The sequence below is a fragment of the Rissa tridactyla genome, chromosome Z, assembly GCF_028500815.1.
Source record: "Rissa tridactyla isolate bRisTri1 chromosome Z, bRisTri1.patW.cur.20221130, whole genome shotgun sequence".
Classification (NCBI taxonomy): Eukaryota; Metazoa; Chordata; class Aves; order Charadriiformes; family Laridae; genus Rissa; species Rissa tridactyla.
The window spans coordinates 63,594,003-63,610,637 of NC_071497.1; the positions used below are offsets into that span (position 1 = coordinate 63,594,003).

A 16,635-nucleotide genomic window follows, 5' to 3' on the forward strand; every position below is an offset into this window, starting at 1 on the left:
GGATAAATTTTGCCTCCAACTAAGAAAGAAGTAGAAAGTATCTTCAAAGGGATTAAATGTCACTACAGTCAGACAGATCATCTAACTGAACATGAACAGGCCTGGACAAGCTTGAGAGGTGGCTCTGTGCACAGAAACTCATGAAGTTCAACAAGGCCAAGTGCAAGGTCCTGCACACAGGACAATCCCTCCCAGGCTGGGAGAGCAGCGCTGAGGAGAAGGACTCGGGCGTGCTGGCTGATGAGAAGCTCAACATGAGCCGGCAATGCGTGCTCACGGCCCAGTATTCCAGGCTGCATCAAAAGAATTGTGGCCAGCAGGTCTAGGGAGGTGATTCTGCCTCTCTACTTCACTCTGCTGAGACCCCACCTGGAGTACTGCGTCCAGCACTGGGGCCCCCAATGTAAGGATACGGACCTGTTGGAGCAGGTCCAGAGGAAGGCCACAAAGACAACCCAAGGGCTGGAGCACCTCTCCTATGAGACAGGCTGAGAGAGTTGGGGTTGTTCAGCCTGGAGAAGAGAAGGCTCCGGGGAGACCTTACAGCCCTTTCCAGTACCTAAGGAGGCCTACAGGAAGGAAGGGGAGGGACTCTTTATCAGGGAGTGTAGTGATAGGACGAGGGGTAATGGTTTTAAACTGAAAGAGGGGAGATTCAGATTAGATAATAGGAAGAAACTCTTTACTGTGAGGGTGGTGAGACACTGGAACAGGTTGCCCCGAGAAGCTGTGGATGCACCACCCCGGAAGTGTTCAAGGCCAGGCTGGATCAGGCTTTGAGCAGCCTGGTCTAGCGGGAGGTGTCCCTGCCCATGGCAGGGGGGTTGGAACTAGATGATCTCTAAGGTCCCTTCCAACTCAAACCATTCTGTGATTCTATGAGGCCATGTAGAACAGTTAAGGAGCTGAGTGAGGCAGACCTGTCCAATTTGTAGTACCTAGAAAAAAATTCACATTGTGGGTAGCACAGGTAGTAGCTTCATTCAAAGGATTTACCTATAAATTGAACTATATTTCATTTCTTTCTAATAAAAAACAGAATCAGCCCATTATAAAATCATCGTAAATCTGTCCTCAAAAAAATCCTAAAACAGATTTAAAACCAAAAAATTGTTCCAGGAGGAATGAAAAGACACAAGCAGCAGTAAAATCACATAATGATGAACTCTTTAGGAAGTCAGGATTTTCACATCAGGGTTACACTATGACCAACTTTCATGTTACATGTCCTTGTTCCTCATTCAGGAGTCACTGGTGTCAGCTTCTGCATTTGTACCAAATGGACTCCAATGCACTATACTGCATAAATCTATTAATTTATTCTCAGTAGAAGGACTACCAGGACACAAAAATGGCAAGGGGAAAAGTAAGACAGGTAGAAGTTACACTAAAGCTTCAAATCTTTCAAGTTTCTTACTAAAAAAAAAAAAAAGAAAAGCCTCTACCAGCTTAGTCAGCCTCAGAAATAACAGAAAAGCAGCACTGAAGAAAATTTAAAAAATCAATAAATCAAAACCAGTAAAATTCAAACTAGATTCTGAAACCTAGGCTCTTAGGAGAGAATGTCAAACTGCCATGGCTGCCTGCTTCTTTCCTTTCCCATAGCGCTTTGCTATTACTGAAAAACTATTTAATCTTTACAAAAGCTATTCATAGGCACTGTACATAAGCTCCCAAATAGAAGAAATGCAGGTTTGCAATAGCTCTGCTAGGATAAGCAGAATTATCCAGAGAACACAACAGTGCAGGGCTGGATCTGACAGCAGGAAAGTCAGGTGATTGGGCCTCTGGAAAGATAAAGATGTAAGGTCAAGACTTTGCAGGCAGACCATTCAGACTAGAAAAATGATCAAAGAAATAGCTAGCCCCATAATCATCACAAAAACAATAAACAGAAAGGGATTACTCTTGCATCATTTCCTGACACCTGTTAGGCTGCCTCTGTTGAAATGCCCAGAAGAATAAAATCCATGGTAGGGAGCCATTACCAAATCATGAACTGTTTGCAGACTTCCAAACCAAGCACTTGGAACTCATCTGATCCCAACCATCCAGAGGAGAAAATAAAGCAAGGGGTATGTGTGTGCATGGGGGGAAGAATTCGCATCACCACCTGGGTATTTCAGGTCATTCTGCTTTGGAGATTAAGCACCTATATACTGAACAAAAGACACCAGTTACAGAATCGGACAAGAACAATGAACTCACTGGAACCAGTGTTACCTTAACTTCACTTGAAACTGTGACATTGAGTGAGACAACCTTAAGCCTGTTATCAGAAGGCAATAGCTAAGATCGTGCTGTAAGTACAACTGTAAGCACTGGTGAGTCTTCAATAGCAGAAACCCTCCCAGCTTTCACACATTCACATTCCAGGTCCAGTTTGCAGGAAAGCACAATTATCTCCCAAAGAAAACAGACCAGGGTATTCAGAAGAGGCCAAGGTAGCCACGCAGCTGGACCTCAACTAGCTCAGATGACCACTTTGCTATTTGTTTTGCGGAAATGGTAACAGATTCTTTAGATGACTAGTGATAAATTACCCTCAAGGTAAAAATATCTAATGAAATCTTATATAACCCCTACTCTAGCACATGATATCAAACACATCAGACTCAGTATCTGTCAGGTTCCTCCAACCAAAAAGGCACAGCAGAAGAGCCTAGCACCCAGCTTAAAGTACGGCAAGACTACCTGAGGGAACCATCACGTGTTCATCCTGTTCTTACTCTTCCTTGGGTATAACCCAACTGCTGCTAGAAAACACGTGCCAGATGGACTGCCGTTCTGCTCCAGTGCAGCTGCTCTGATCACTTTACTGTACTCTGGAGGCTCCTCACATCTCTTAAGTATTTAATTTCCAGCTTACCACTGATTTAGATGATTGAGGCCTGCAACTGACTCAATAAACATCTTTCTTACTATAAATTTTCACACATTTCACCGTAAATCCTCAGCATTCTTTCAATTGCTTATTGGAGGACTTTGAATGGGTATCGATGCACCCACAACACTAGTGGCAAACTTTCACACAACAGATCAGGAAACAGGGTAATACTTCAGTATACTCAATGACAATGAATAACCCCCAAGCATTTTTTACTTTCTCCAGCCTGTTTAAAAAAATAAAAATAAAAAAAAAGAGGGCAGGGAATTCAAAACACACTCTTCATTTAAGGAAGGGCTGGAAATAAGTATCTTAAAAATCGATTGCTTCAGAGACAGTTCAGGCAGCCTTTGGCCGTAAAAACCATCCTCCATCTTAAATAGTGGAAACAGTAATAACAGTGAATTATTTCTTTATATAATTCCAGGAGAGCACTGCAGAAACCAGATTATCTATGTTTGCCCTTTAAATATACACTCGCATCTAGTGAGAATGTATGTTTAGCTAATAAGAGACTCTAGATTGATCAAGATTATCCATAGCAGAGACACGCGTTAAGCAAAAAGAGATGTCATACTGCATCATTAAAATCCATTTGCAAATCAAGAACAATTTCAGGCCAATGAGATTAATTATATTTTTTTCCTTTTGGAACGGGGACCAGGAAGATGAGAGGTTCTGAAGCAGACCAAGGAAGTACAACTGTATGCACAATTGTCCTCAGTGAAGCAGGTTTTACCTGCACAAGGATGCCCATAACCAGAATATTTTTAAGTATCAGGGAAGTATATACAAATGCGCATAATCATTTCGTACACAACAATAATAAAAAAAACAAGTTTTACTGCCAGTGGTTACTGGCAAGATTCTTATTTGATCACAACCTGGTACACAGGTGAGGAATGTGTGCCTTACAGTGAGCTAGATTTAAAAAAAAAATGAGTAACATATGATCTTGATTGAGGAAATAAAAGATAAACACAGCTGGCAAAATATTTATCTCTAGATAGCATACCTTTTGAAATCGAGCAGACATTTTGCACAAAGTAGGAAGGTCTGTAGACCACAGACAATTTAGTTAATCTTGGATTCCCACGCTGGGGAATAGGGAGGGGTGAGGGGAGGTGAACAGGGAGACACAAAGGATTCAGATACCATTCTCAAGAAAGAATGCATCTTGTTTTTCCTGGAAGCAGATGCTGTCACCATGTCTCGCTGTTTCTCGTTACTTCGGTGCCTGAACCAAAGCCAGACATTTAGAGTGAAGCAAAGAAACAATCCGGCTGTGTGGATTGTCTCATTGACAAAAACCTGATAAGCTTCAGGAGCAGCACTTTCTTTCCACTGGTTTTGGGTGGAGGAGGCCAAAATGTTAATTATGATACAATACCTTAAGCGGCATGAGACTGACCTACTTGAGGATTTGTTACCTCCTAGTACCTACGCTGTCACAGCTGTTGACAACCAGAATCCCACAGGAAGAGGACAGCTGATGGTGTACTCTCAGTGACCACACAAAGATTCACATTTGCTTCCAGCACGCCCCAAAATAACCTGTATTTGGCAACATTGTTGGGGACATGCAGTTGAGAAGTGTTCTGCCAAGGAACACGGGTATGCTTATCAACGACAATGAATGGAATGAAAAAGGCACTTTTACAGGTCCCTGACTGGCTAACTTACCATACAAATTATATTTTAATATTAAGAGTTTCATTGTTTTGCCAGAGTATCTACAGTTCTATTAGAAATATTTCTAATTATCGTAAAACTGAATGAAATGCCTAGAGGCTAGCAAAATTAAATTTTGTTCATTACTTAAACTATCATAACAGCACTTTTGGACAAGACTGTTAAGGAAACACATTCATACCTGCACATACGCAGATAAACCAGATCTGCTGAATTTTGTTGTTGTTTGCTTTCCTTTGGGGAAGGTGGTCAAAGAGGGATCTCCAAGGCATAAACGAAGATGGCAAATCTGACCTCAGTTTTTTTAAAGAAACTATTTCCAAATTGTTTCTCTCACCTGTGTGGCTATAGCTGCATAACTGTCACTGCTACGTGTTTTGAGTGCGAAGTGTGGTTTTACCACAAAATAAACATACCAAGATTTAGAAAAACTGCCTAGGGTTCAAAAATCCCCCCTTATAGTAGTGAAACATATGAATCAAGATGCCTGTTTCTCAAAGTATTTCTTCTATAATAAGAATGAAAGACAACATTGTTATTAAGCTTAAACTATTATATCTACAACACCATCAGAAGGCTTACCTGTTGCTGGTAAGTAATCATATTGCAACTTTTAATTACCCTTACACCCAATATTCCCCCTAAAAGCAGCAAGATATAGCACTATTTTCCACTGTTTGCCCCAAGTAACTAGAATTGCAGAATGATGGAGGCTGGCAGGTCCAACCTTCCAACAACACAACCGCATTAGAGTCAACTTCAGCATTAGATTCAACAAAGTCAAAAGCTACTTTTGAGTTATGGTCAATGTCAGTATGTACAAAAGGAAACAGGCCACTTGGCTTACGTGGAAACATTTCCGGGGAAGAAAGTTGAGATTTAGTGCTCTTCATGAACCATGTTTCTGTGTCTCCACTCTAGCAAAATTATCTACTCAACGTAATTGCTATTTGAGATACTCTTTTTCCAAGTCTTACTGAAGCAGATGAATAATCACACATTGATTCAATCACTCATGAATTCATGACATACAATACTTCATCTCACAGTAATTCCACTATCCTTTCCTACAATGAAAATAAAAGTGTCAAGAAACTCCCTTTATGGAACCAAGTTGGCTTATATCAATGGACAGAAACGAAATCAGAGAAATCACTATTTAATTGGAAATTATTTCTACTTTACAGTAGGTAACAAATACAATGACCAAAGTAAATACAGTATCCACAGACTTACAAATTGTTAATTTCTATAAATCGAGGTTGCTTTGTAGAACAGTAAATGCGAGGAGGTTTCAATGCTACTGTTGAATATATATATACTGTTGAATTTATATATATATAACAACTGTTATATATTGTTGAAAATAACTCTGCTTAAGGCATCACTGATGTTTACTGGCTCTATTACTGTGATGCCACTGCATTAGCTCAAATAACCAGAGACCAAGCCAGGAATGAAAACATAGAAAATAGAGACATGACACTGATTTTATACTCCAAACTTAATGCTAAAAATTAAGAATTTTAGCAAGGCCTTAAAACCAAGCATTCAAAATATTAATATACCTGGCATCCTTAAACACCGTATTCATTTAATATAGGTTTTCTTTTACACAAAACAGGTTTAGTGATCTATTTTCACATCCATTTGTTTCTTGTCTCTAAAGTACACAATACAGCAGCATCCATACTTCAAAACACACGAAATAAACCATGCACAACAAAAAACTACCTGAGGTCTCTGGTCAAGGAGACACAGCTTTCTGAACCACTCACCTTGACCTCACAGACCATGCTTAGGGGCCACCAAACCAGCAGGTCTCAGAACAGCAACAGTCTTCATCCGATGCACTGTCAAAACTCTTTACTGAGTTACTTTTCTCTAAGTGACACTTGTGCTAACTCACTGACCAGAAGTGAACAGCTGTGCCAAGCTACACACCAAGGTCTAGTTAAGCCTGAGGAAGCTTTGGTGGTGGTGGTAACACAAAGAATACAACTTGAACCAATCTAGGAATTAAAAAGAAAAAGCAAAAAAAAACTCCCATTCTTCCTAAATTATGACAAATCTCACCCAACCTTCAGCCGTTTCAAAGATTTCCACTGCTGCTACGGAACTGACGATAATTTTAGAGAGGACTGGACATACCTATGTCACATCAGATGGCCAATTAGCACCACAAACAATGTGATATGAGCACTTGGGATAACAAGAGCAGTTGCAAATCCATGAGAAAACTATTTAGATCTGGTGCCCTCACCCTTTGCTCCTATGCGACCTCCTTCCTTTTCAGCCTTTTTTTCTGCCTCCATTCTTAAGAGTTTCCGATTAGCACATGGATCCTAGACAGTGACAGCTCCAGATGGTCATAGCTGTTTCAGGTCTATTATCGTTAGCCACAGCAAATGTGCTCAGACCTAGCCTTCTTTCATAGCAGCACAGGACAGACTGATGATGGGAAAAATACAAGAGGAACGTGGAAAATTTGTGAAACAAATGACTAAGAGAACAAGAATACTTAAGAGATAGAATATACCACTTTAATCAGTAGTAAGATTTGTAATTAAAAAAATGAAACTGAGTCATACACACATGCTAAACTACACCAGAATGTATACCACCATTTCTAGAAAGGACACAGTCAATCTAAATGAAATAGGTGGTTAACCTGTATGATGCTATTATCATGACCCTTATCTCTCTTTCCCTACTGACATTCATCACACAAACCCTTTTCCCCCCCTCTAATTCATCACACCCACATCTTTTATTAGATATTGAAATACTTTAGGGAGCGACATACCTAATTTTATTTCCACAGTACTTAAAAAATATGGCACCATGTCTTATAGGGACCATGGGCGTGTATAAAATGGTGGTGGCACCCAACACCCACACTTCTATGAGCAAGATGTCATTGGCTAAATATTGCATTAAGTAGATGCTTACTCATTAACACAGATAACCTGTTATGTACTTAGTATGAGAAACACAGAACTGATCTAGATACTAAAATGAGTATGATTACCAAGCATGCCAGAAAGAACAAGCACAGGGAATAAGAACTTTTGGCAAAGACTTTGGGCATAATATTTAATTGTATACTGAATTTTCCAATAGAAACTTGTGAAACTTAATCAGTTAAGTCCTAGAATGAGTCATCCATTTGAATGACTCCACGATTGTCACAGAGTGTGCACTCCTGTCCTAAAATACAAATGACACGAGATTCACGTCCTCTTGGACAACATTTAAGTACAGGTTTTCAACACACCAGATGAACAACCTATTACTTATACCCCATTAATAAGAAGAAAGGTGGTACATTTCTCTCCATTTGAAACCTATGCAGACATGTGCTCTCGATATACCTACTGCATCAGGCAGACACTGTCAGTTATGCCACAGTGTATGCACAAAATTGGATCCTTGAGCTCTTTCAGATTATTAAAACACAGAAGGCTGTGGATACATGCTGCAGCAGAAACCTGGGCATAGGCAGAATTCAGACTGCAAATTTTACGGGTTCTGTGAATGTCTGTGGCACTCCAAGTACATTAATTTCTCTTGTGCCTGTGGCCTTTTATTGCCACTGGCTAGTCCGGGAGATTCTGCAACATAGTTTGGGCTGCGAACCATCTGAGGCTTAATATTTGAATTTATCAAATTATGCATAATATACTAAACTGTTAGAACCAATAACCACCTAACAGTTGTCTGAAATAGGTTAGAAAATGGGTATTAGGAACTTGATGAATGTTTTACATTTCACATATTTCAGAAATATAATTTTATAGCATAATGGAGATTTCAAAATAAAATAGTTTTAAAAATAGCAGAAATTAACAGCAAACAGTTGCTATAATTGTATACTTAATTATAGACCTCACTCTACCAGCCAAGTCATTGTTTGGGTATGTAAATTCCTGAGTTTCCTTTCCTTCCAGGGCAGAGGTGAGCAGTGCTAGCTGAGCAACACTAAGTGTATTTTTAGATGTCATTTTCCCCCCACATGTGTACAGGCATAACTTTCCAATTAACAATTGCTATTATGAACATTTTACTTCGTCCTGCATTTATTTTGCTCCTCACTGCTTTACAAAGTTAGGAGACATCACTGACCAGTTTAATTACAAATACAATTAGCAATCTGAGAACTTCCTTGCGAAATTGCCATTCATAGCTACGAATGAAGTTAACCTCATCAGTGCTCTTAAGATATTAAGTAATACAAATATACTAGGGTGTTATAGCTTAAGTGGGTTTAAAGATCTAAAGAACTGTCAGATACTTTTTATAGTTTCAACCGTCGATTCACTGTCATAACAGTGTATCATTAACTCACCCCTTATGCACATTATGAAAATCTATTCTTCAGTAACAGTGTTCTCTATAAACAAAGGAAGGCATCAGGAGGAATAATACACTTCTATATTCAAAACAAGAATTAGATAGTGAAGCAGGAAGAAAGCAGAATCACAGAGATATGAATTATTTTAAATGTACTGATTTAAGTAGGGATATACTCTCAAGGCAAGTACTGGTATTAAAACTTTTTAGTAAGTTGTGAACAACTGCACAGATGTCTTACTGGAAGTTGAAGTTTCCTGTTTGAATCAATATTAAATTCATAACTAACCGCAACAGCTACTGATTGTGACTAAACATAAACAATGTCAAACTAAAGTGTATTTTTACTCTATTACACTTCACACAGGCATGCGCCATCTGCCACTGAGGTATGATCCGTTTCTCCGTGACATTATCACATTACTCTTGAAACGACTAATGCTGCTGCTTAATCTCATGGTTGGAGCCAATTTCTAAACACTAAGCCTTGGCTTGCTGTCAGATCTCGTCACTACCTGCCTGAGAATCAATGATGGAGCAGATTGTCACTTTTTACCATATAATTTGAAGTTAGCCAGACCCCCGTTGCGAGCTAATTTACATTCTGCAAACACTGTTCTGGAAGTGAATTGTTTCATGGATGGAATGGAGCTACAGGATCCCCCAGATTTTTACTATGTAACAGGATAACAATCCTCTTCTAACACACAAAACCAACCCAGGACCACAACACAACTGAACTGAAAAGCAAACAGACCATTAAGGTAGTAAGATTTCTATCATTTGACATCACAGAGCTGCAAGGTGATTAATCCACAACTCAGGAAAAAAATTAAGGAAAATATGCTGAATTCAACTGATTTCTTTTTGGTAAAAAAAAAAAAAAAAAAAAAGGACCTCTGCAGATTGGACTTGAAGTAACCAACGCAGAGGCAGCTTCTGGATCTGAAAAAACAGGAACACAATTGTTATTTGAAATCCTGGGTAGAGGATGGCAGGGTCTGGAAAAGAACAGGATACGAGTTTGCTGTGTTCCCTCTGATAATGAGGTTATAGTGAGGGTTGTTTTGCCTCAATTCTTAATGGCTTTTATTAAACTTAATCTAAACTAACACAGCATAAATATAACATCCAGAAACTGCTGTTTATGCATAGTCTGCAAAACACGAGTACATTTTTCCTTATTCCCAATTTCTCATTCTTTGAAGATACTGCCTGGAGGAATGTGCCCTTCACATACTGATAGAAGCACTAACAAACCGCATGCCCTAAAATGCATTTTGAAGATTATATTCGTGCATCTTCCAAAATCCTTTTGACTGCAGTTACCCATTCCAGTTCATGGTATCTTCCAGTAATATGTGAAATGCATTATTAGATCTGATAGCCAAACAATGGAGGTTTTGGGTTTTTTTCCAGCTTTTAGATACAGCTCCATTCTCGCTTATGAATGAAGAAGGAAACAATCAGATACGAGCTTTAAAAACAACCTGACATCTGTTTAATCTAATATAAAATCAATTCTTCCGGATCTTCCAGATCTTCTCCAACAAGCCAACATAAAATCTGGACAAAGCAATTCAAAGCTTTCATAGCAATAAGGCAACTCACCTGTTTACCTGCAGATTACCAAATTCTAAAGTCTCAGAGAGAAAAACTGACATTTTTTAAAGTGCATTAGATTACATGTCTGTGCAATATCCTGTCTAGCAACAGACACTGCAACTAAAAATATAAAAGACACCTTTTCCACCAGGTTGATTTTTTAACACGTCAGTCACCTTTGTTAACAGCTGAAAAAGCACTAAAATTTTTTTCTAGTACAGCAAAATCTCAGTAGTAAAGATCAGTAGCGAGATTAATGGACTAATTCCATTCTAGATACCAGCTTTCATTTTAATACCATTAAGAGATCAGAACTGAGACAGACTGATAATGCCACGGTTAAGATCATTCAACACAGTTTTAATGCATGCACACTGTGACAACGCGCATAGCCCAGTTTTCCCATAAGACTATACAAACCTAGAAAATAACTCATTTCAAGTTAACAGTTGTCTGGTGCTCACACCAATAAGAGACCGGGCTAAGAATAAATGCTAACAGCATGATCTATAAATTAGAGACCAGAATGAGTGCTAGCAGTTAGACAGCAGTAGTGCTATTACCACTCCAGTTAAAGAGATAGAAACATTCTCAACAGCTTCAATTAGACCTGGCAGGCCAGTATCTAAGTCCAAAATAGCAAACACTGAGACAGAGCTTAACCAATTTATCTAACACCCACTAGTTTAAAACTAATGGGTCTTATACTTAAATCTTGCTAGATGTAAAAATGCCTGGGTAATTGCTCCCTACCGAAACCACACCTCTATCTCCAATCAGTTACTGTTTGCTTCAAATGCAGATGCAAAGGAAACCAGAGCTGACGTGCTTCAAAAGGAGGGAAATTTTAAAAAGGAGCCTTTGCTCTCAGTGAAAATTTTCTCCCTTGAAGGGGGAGGGGAATAAAAGAGAAAATAAGGAAATACATTTAAAAAAGGGAAAAGAAGAACTTGGTTGCATTGCTAACATCTCCTACCAGTCCAATGTTTCTCAGAGACCTAGTACTACTCTAGAGGTGATCCTTCCAAGGTCCACAATAACGGTGAAAGCCCCAAAAGAGTCATCTCTTTTGCTTCCTCATTCATTCCATTGTGATCTTTTGTGCTGTTAGTTAATCCATTCCTCTCCACCCTTCTGCTTCTTCCTCTTTTCCAGTATGTTCTTTCCCACCTGAAGTTGCTTCCCCCACCTTTCTAACACAACAGTATCCCTGACACTCTTCCATTTCACAGGAAAGCTCCAGATGATGAGGACCTCTGGGGACAGCCTGATTAAATTCAGTGCATATAAAACCAGAACTTAATCTGAAACACCACCAACAACTGTTCTTATCGCATGCTTTTATTACATCTATAGAAATCATCAGTATCCAGTCCATTACTTTTGCCCACAACTCTCCTCAGTTGTTACTCCCTTGAGTTCCTCTAGTCACACTTCTCCCCTCTGCCCCAAACACCTAAAACAAAACCTTAACCACACAACCTGCACCACTTACTACAAAAACCATTTTTAGGGCACTGCTTCACTGTGTTGCTGGTTTAAGTACCCCTATCTTCCCCCTTTTCTATTAGAGAGATAAGCAGTTTATTTTCAGATATTTTTCCAATCTATTTCCTCATTCAAAAATCAAGAGGGAGACTCCTATGCAGTCAATAAAGTTAGCTTCTACCACCATCATAAATCTTTCAAAACCATATCTGACAGCATCCACACACAGAGAAAAAAATTAATTCACTATGAATTCTTTTATCTTCCTCCTTATCTCTCACCTTCACAATAATGCGTAAAAATAAAATCCTGACAATTACCAGGCTGCTGATGTGCAAATGTCATTGCTTACCAAGCTAACCAATAACTCCTACCACCACCACCCCCCCATCACGTGCTCCTCTATCTATCTAGTTCACCTTAACCTGTCCTCCTGGAAGATGTACAATCTGTTGTCTATCCCACACTTGTGTTGAATCACGATGGGCGATTCCAGTTTGTTTACTAAAACCCCTTTAGGTTACAACATCACAAAGGGCAATCATACTGTTTGGGAAAAAATTGATTTTACCCATGCTGCTCTTAAGCACGTTAAAATGCATTACACATGTTACATCTATACCAACATACGCATAATAAAACCCGTAGAGTTATGCTGGTAGAAGCATTTAGGCTTTCTAACTAACTAACCTCCAGTGGTAACAGATACATGCAAAAGGTAAGCAGTGCTCCTTTCTCACAAATGCAACTAGTTCCAGGGGGAGAGGAAGTGAGAACAAGAATAAAACATTATTTCACATGATATACTGTGGAAAATATGAATCCTCTAACTTAAAATCAGATTGAACCAAATTAATTATAGGATTACAATCCATTAGTTTCCTGAGTCATCAAGAAATTTTAAAAGTGAGCCACTTGTCTGTTGAACAAGCCTACAAAGGAGTCAGTTTGATCATCAAGTTCTCTCAATTATGAAAGTCTCCTACTTTGTCAAGAAAATTACATATCTGTTAAGTATATAAAAAACAAAGGGTTGGTATATTTTATCTCATTCTCAAGTACCTTAGTGGTCCTAACATTAGCATCCGATATATTTTAGGTGGACTTCCTGCATCCCTCACTTTCTGCAGTCTTTAGCTTCTAACCCGTAACTCATTGCTGTAGATTTTTTCCCTTATTTAATTAACAGATGGCCACTTCTCACTACTATGATACTACCCTGCTTTAGATTTGTTGTTTTTTAAGCATCTAATAAAACATCCTTTAACTGATTTCCCTTTAAAAATGGAGTAGAAAAGGAATTTCTATACAGATAATGTGGCTGAATGACTTCCAAGTGCTCTTTTTAAAAAGGAACAACTAAATACTGCTGATTAAACTTTATATCTATTACGTGCAATCAAAATAAATTCATAGTCATACTTTATCAAACCCAAAGAGGTTTTAGATACGTAATTGGTTACTTGGCACCTTTCAACATAAGGTGCGACTCCAAATCCTTCTACACTGACTTCAAAGAATATTGCATCCATCGTCTTTTTTAATGAACATTTTAGTATCAGCAGTACAAGCCCACCTGCACATAAACATTAAGTTTCCTTTCCTTTCCTGTACTTATGGAGTAACTCATCCTGCATGTGACTACAATTTGATGTCCCATAGCAAGCCTTTTATGCTGTGGCTTATCAGAGAGAATACCAGTTAACAAGAATTACTTTTTTTCAATTCGCCAAAGTCAAAAATAGGTAAATGGCTAAAGCTGTTTTAATCAAAATAGCACTATGCTTTTCCCCTCACTTTGTTCCTCCTAAATTATAACTATTTTAACCATCAAATACCTCACTCTGCCTACCAAGGGCCAGTGACACTAAACAGATTAACCATAAGGTTTCTTTTTTTTTTTTTTTCCTCCAAACTGAGTACCTAACAAGTCTTACTTTATAAAGATCCTCAGAATTATCCGTCAGTCCTTGATGAGTGGTATTTCCAGTATCTTGTATTTAGAAAAACAAACTATGGCACATCCATTACAGCTCCCCACAGTTGCTTAAGACATCATTGGAAGTTAAGCTTTTTACTAGGCATTTCTGCCTCATCATCATTTCTTCCAATTCGCAGGAAAACATACTTTGATATTATAATGAATACAATTACATCAGTCAGAAAAAATCCAGTGGGTCGGGGGAACAACAAACAAAAGAAAAGCAGGAAATAGTCAAAATAGTCAATGAGGTCTGTGAGTGACACAGAAGCCATATTTTAACTGAAGAAATAGGCACTGACATTGTTGAACCAGCAAACTGCATTGGCCAAGACCTTCAGAGACAACTGTCAAAAGGAAGTTTGCTTGCATAAATTAGTTAGCACTTAATTCCATCACCACTGAACAACGTAGCTGGAAAAGAAGAGAGAAGAAAGAGGAAGAGGAAGCCAGAATGTGCCATGCTATTTAAATAGCTTAGAAATATTCTCTGCATACTTTTCCTCTGAAAGCACAATGCACGTTTATGGCACTATGTAAGAAGGTTTTTATTTGCTTGCTGCTGAATTGACAAATAGGGTTCAAGAACTGCTCATCCAATGCAAAAGGGAGTCTCCCAATACCTAGCCTTTGTATTGAATTAAACAAATTTGCCTAGATGCAGTCAGGATGAACATTGTTTTCCTTAGAATATACAGCTCTGTCCATGTGACAACCAGGAAGCTTATCACACAAGCCAACCCTCTGATAACCTAATCTTGTTTTAGACAGACTCTGTTAGCGCTACACACGTTTTAAGTGACAAACTAACTACTATCCTTCCTAAGTCCTTAAACTAAAATAACATTCAGCAAAGCAGTCTAAAATATGTGTTGAAATGTCCATGGGCCTGAGAATCATTTCACCTATGGACACAGCTTGTTGATACCTCTTCTGCACTATAGAAGACGTATCTTCTGACAGAACGACGAGTTCCCGAAGTGCATTACCAAGATAAAACACATCTTGTGCTGACTGGATTAACCTTCATAGCTGAACCACCTGAGATACATTTGAGCAGGCGCTTCATGCCAGCACTTGTCAATAGAACTAGGAAGGGGGAGCTTTGGGCCAGCATTTATTGCTACAAAGAGAAATGAATCAGCAAGCCAAGAGGGCTCACAGAGTAAATATGCAAACTAGAGCTTACATAAGAAGCTTGGAACATGTCCAAAACCTATTGAAATAAAGGAGCTACAAGAATAGTGAAGGGATAGGACATAGAGAGGCTGCTTTAGACCATGTTGTTTTCTTGATTCAGGTGGAAGTCTTGATAGCAAGACAGTGAAACAGGATTTTCCTTAACTAACTCTAATTACAGACTGCTTCAAAAACTGCATCCTTAAATAAAGCATAGTCAGAAGACCAAATATACTCCATTGCAAAAGAAGTTGCAATAGTCTGTACAAGTGAAGATTTCAGGGACACGTCAAATTCACCTATTAGAGTATGGATTGCAAAGAACAGGGAAAAAAAATCTGACAAATTTTAGTATTTAACATTTTGTCTTAAGTTTCTTTCATACATCTCAGCTATACAGAAACAGAAGCTCATTTATGGTCTTATGTTCACCATGTATTTCAGTACCTGTAAATATACACTGATACATTACCTTCACATTTGACCTAAGCATTTAGCGGTGTGCTCACTAGGGATTTTGCAGTTTGACAGATTATGGCACCTCTTCCAGAAACCTATTCATTACCAAAATTTGAGAGGCTGGAGAACACACACTCAATTTGCATTAAGAAGCCTCTGTCCAAGAGGATCACAAGACATCAGAAACACCTACTACGTCTTTTGTCATACCTACAGCAAATACTTCATCATAACACGCTTTACAATTCAGCTATTCAAGATCTGCCTGCATCCACAAGCCTATCCCAATCCTGTTCTTTTTAGCCAAGAGATTTTCTTCCCCCCAATAAGCACACATTAATCAAGTCTGCTAATGAACCAACAGTTAGGAGTGAAGAAAAGACTAAACATAAAATAAGAGCAAACCACCGCAAAGCAACAAAAAATAAGCTCTAGATTATCCATTGTTCGAATTATTTTAGTAAAGCTTAGTAAGAATTTCAGCATGAAAACAAGCCAATCCACAATATAAAACAAGATTCTAATTAAATATAAAATTATTCTAAACCTTCAAACGCTCTTATACATATTAGGGAATATTACTGAACAATATGAACAGCATAACAAAGGAAAGGACCCTGTCTAAATCCAGGCTCTGCACTGTTGCCTGAACTCCCTGCTTTGTTATCGTTAGTTTGGCAGTAAATAGGACAGTAATATCTTATTAAAAGCTTCAGTCTATCCACATGATAAAATTCCTTCTCTTTTGTGACAATTTCTTCAATCACTCACGAGTCAGAGCTGTGAAAGAAATCTCAAAAGTTTAATGAAGAAAAATGGCACTTTATCAAATTCCCCGTAACCAAGGATCTACAGAAAGAACAATTCTGACACCCTCACACAGATAATCAAGTACTTTTAATAAATATAATTAGGATTTTGCTCTTAAAAAAAACCCAAGCTGCTCTTCACAATAAATGTTCTTGCCTTTCTTACGTTCTTTATTAAAACC

General features: G+C 38.5%; 1 protein-coding gene across 14 annotated transcripts in view; it reads right to left on the reverse strand.

The window, feature by feature from the left end:
* Positions 1 to 16,635, reverse strand: part of ERBIN (erbb2 interacting protein) — a 120,912-nt gene that overhangs the window by 80,104 nt on the left and 24,173 nt on the right. The window lies entirely within an intron of this gene.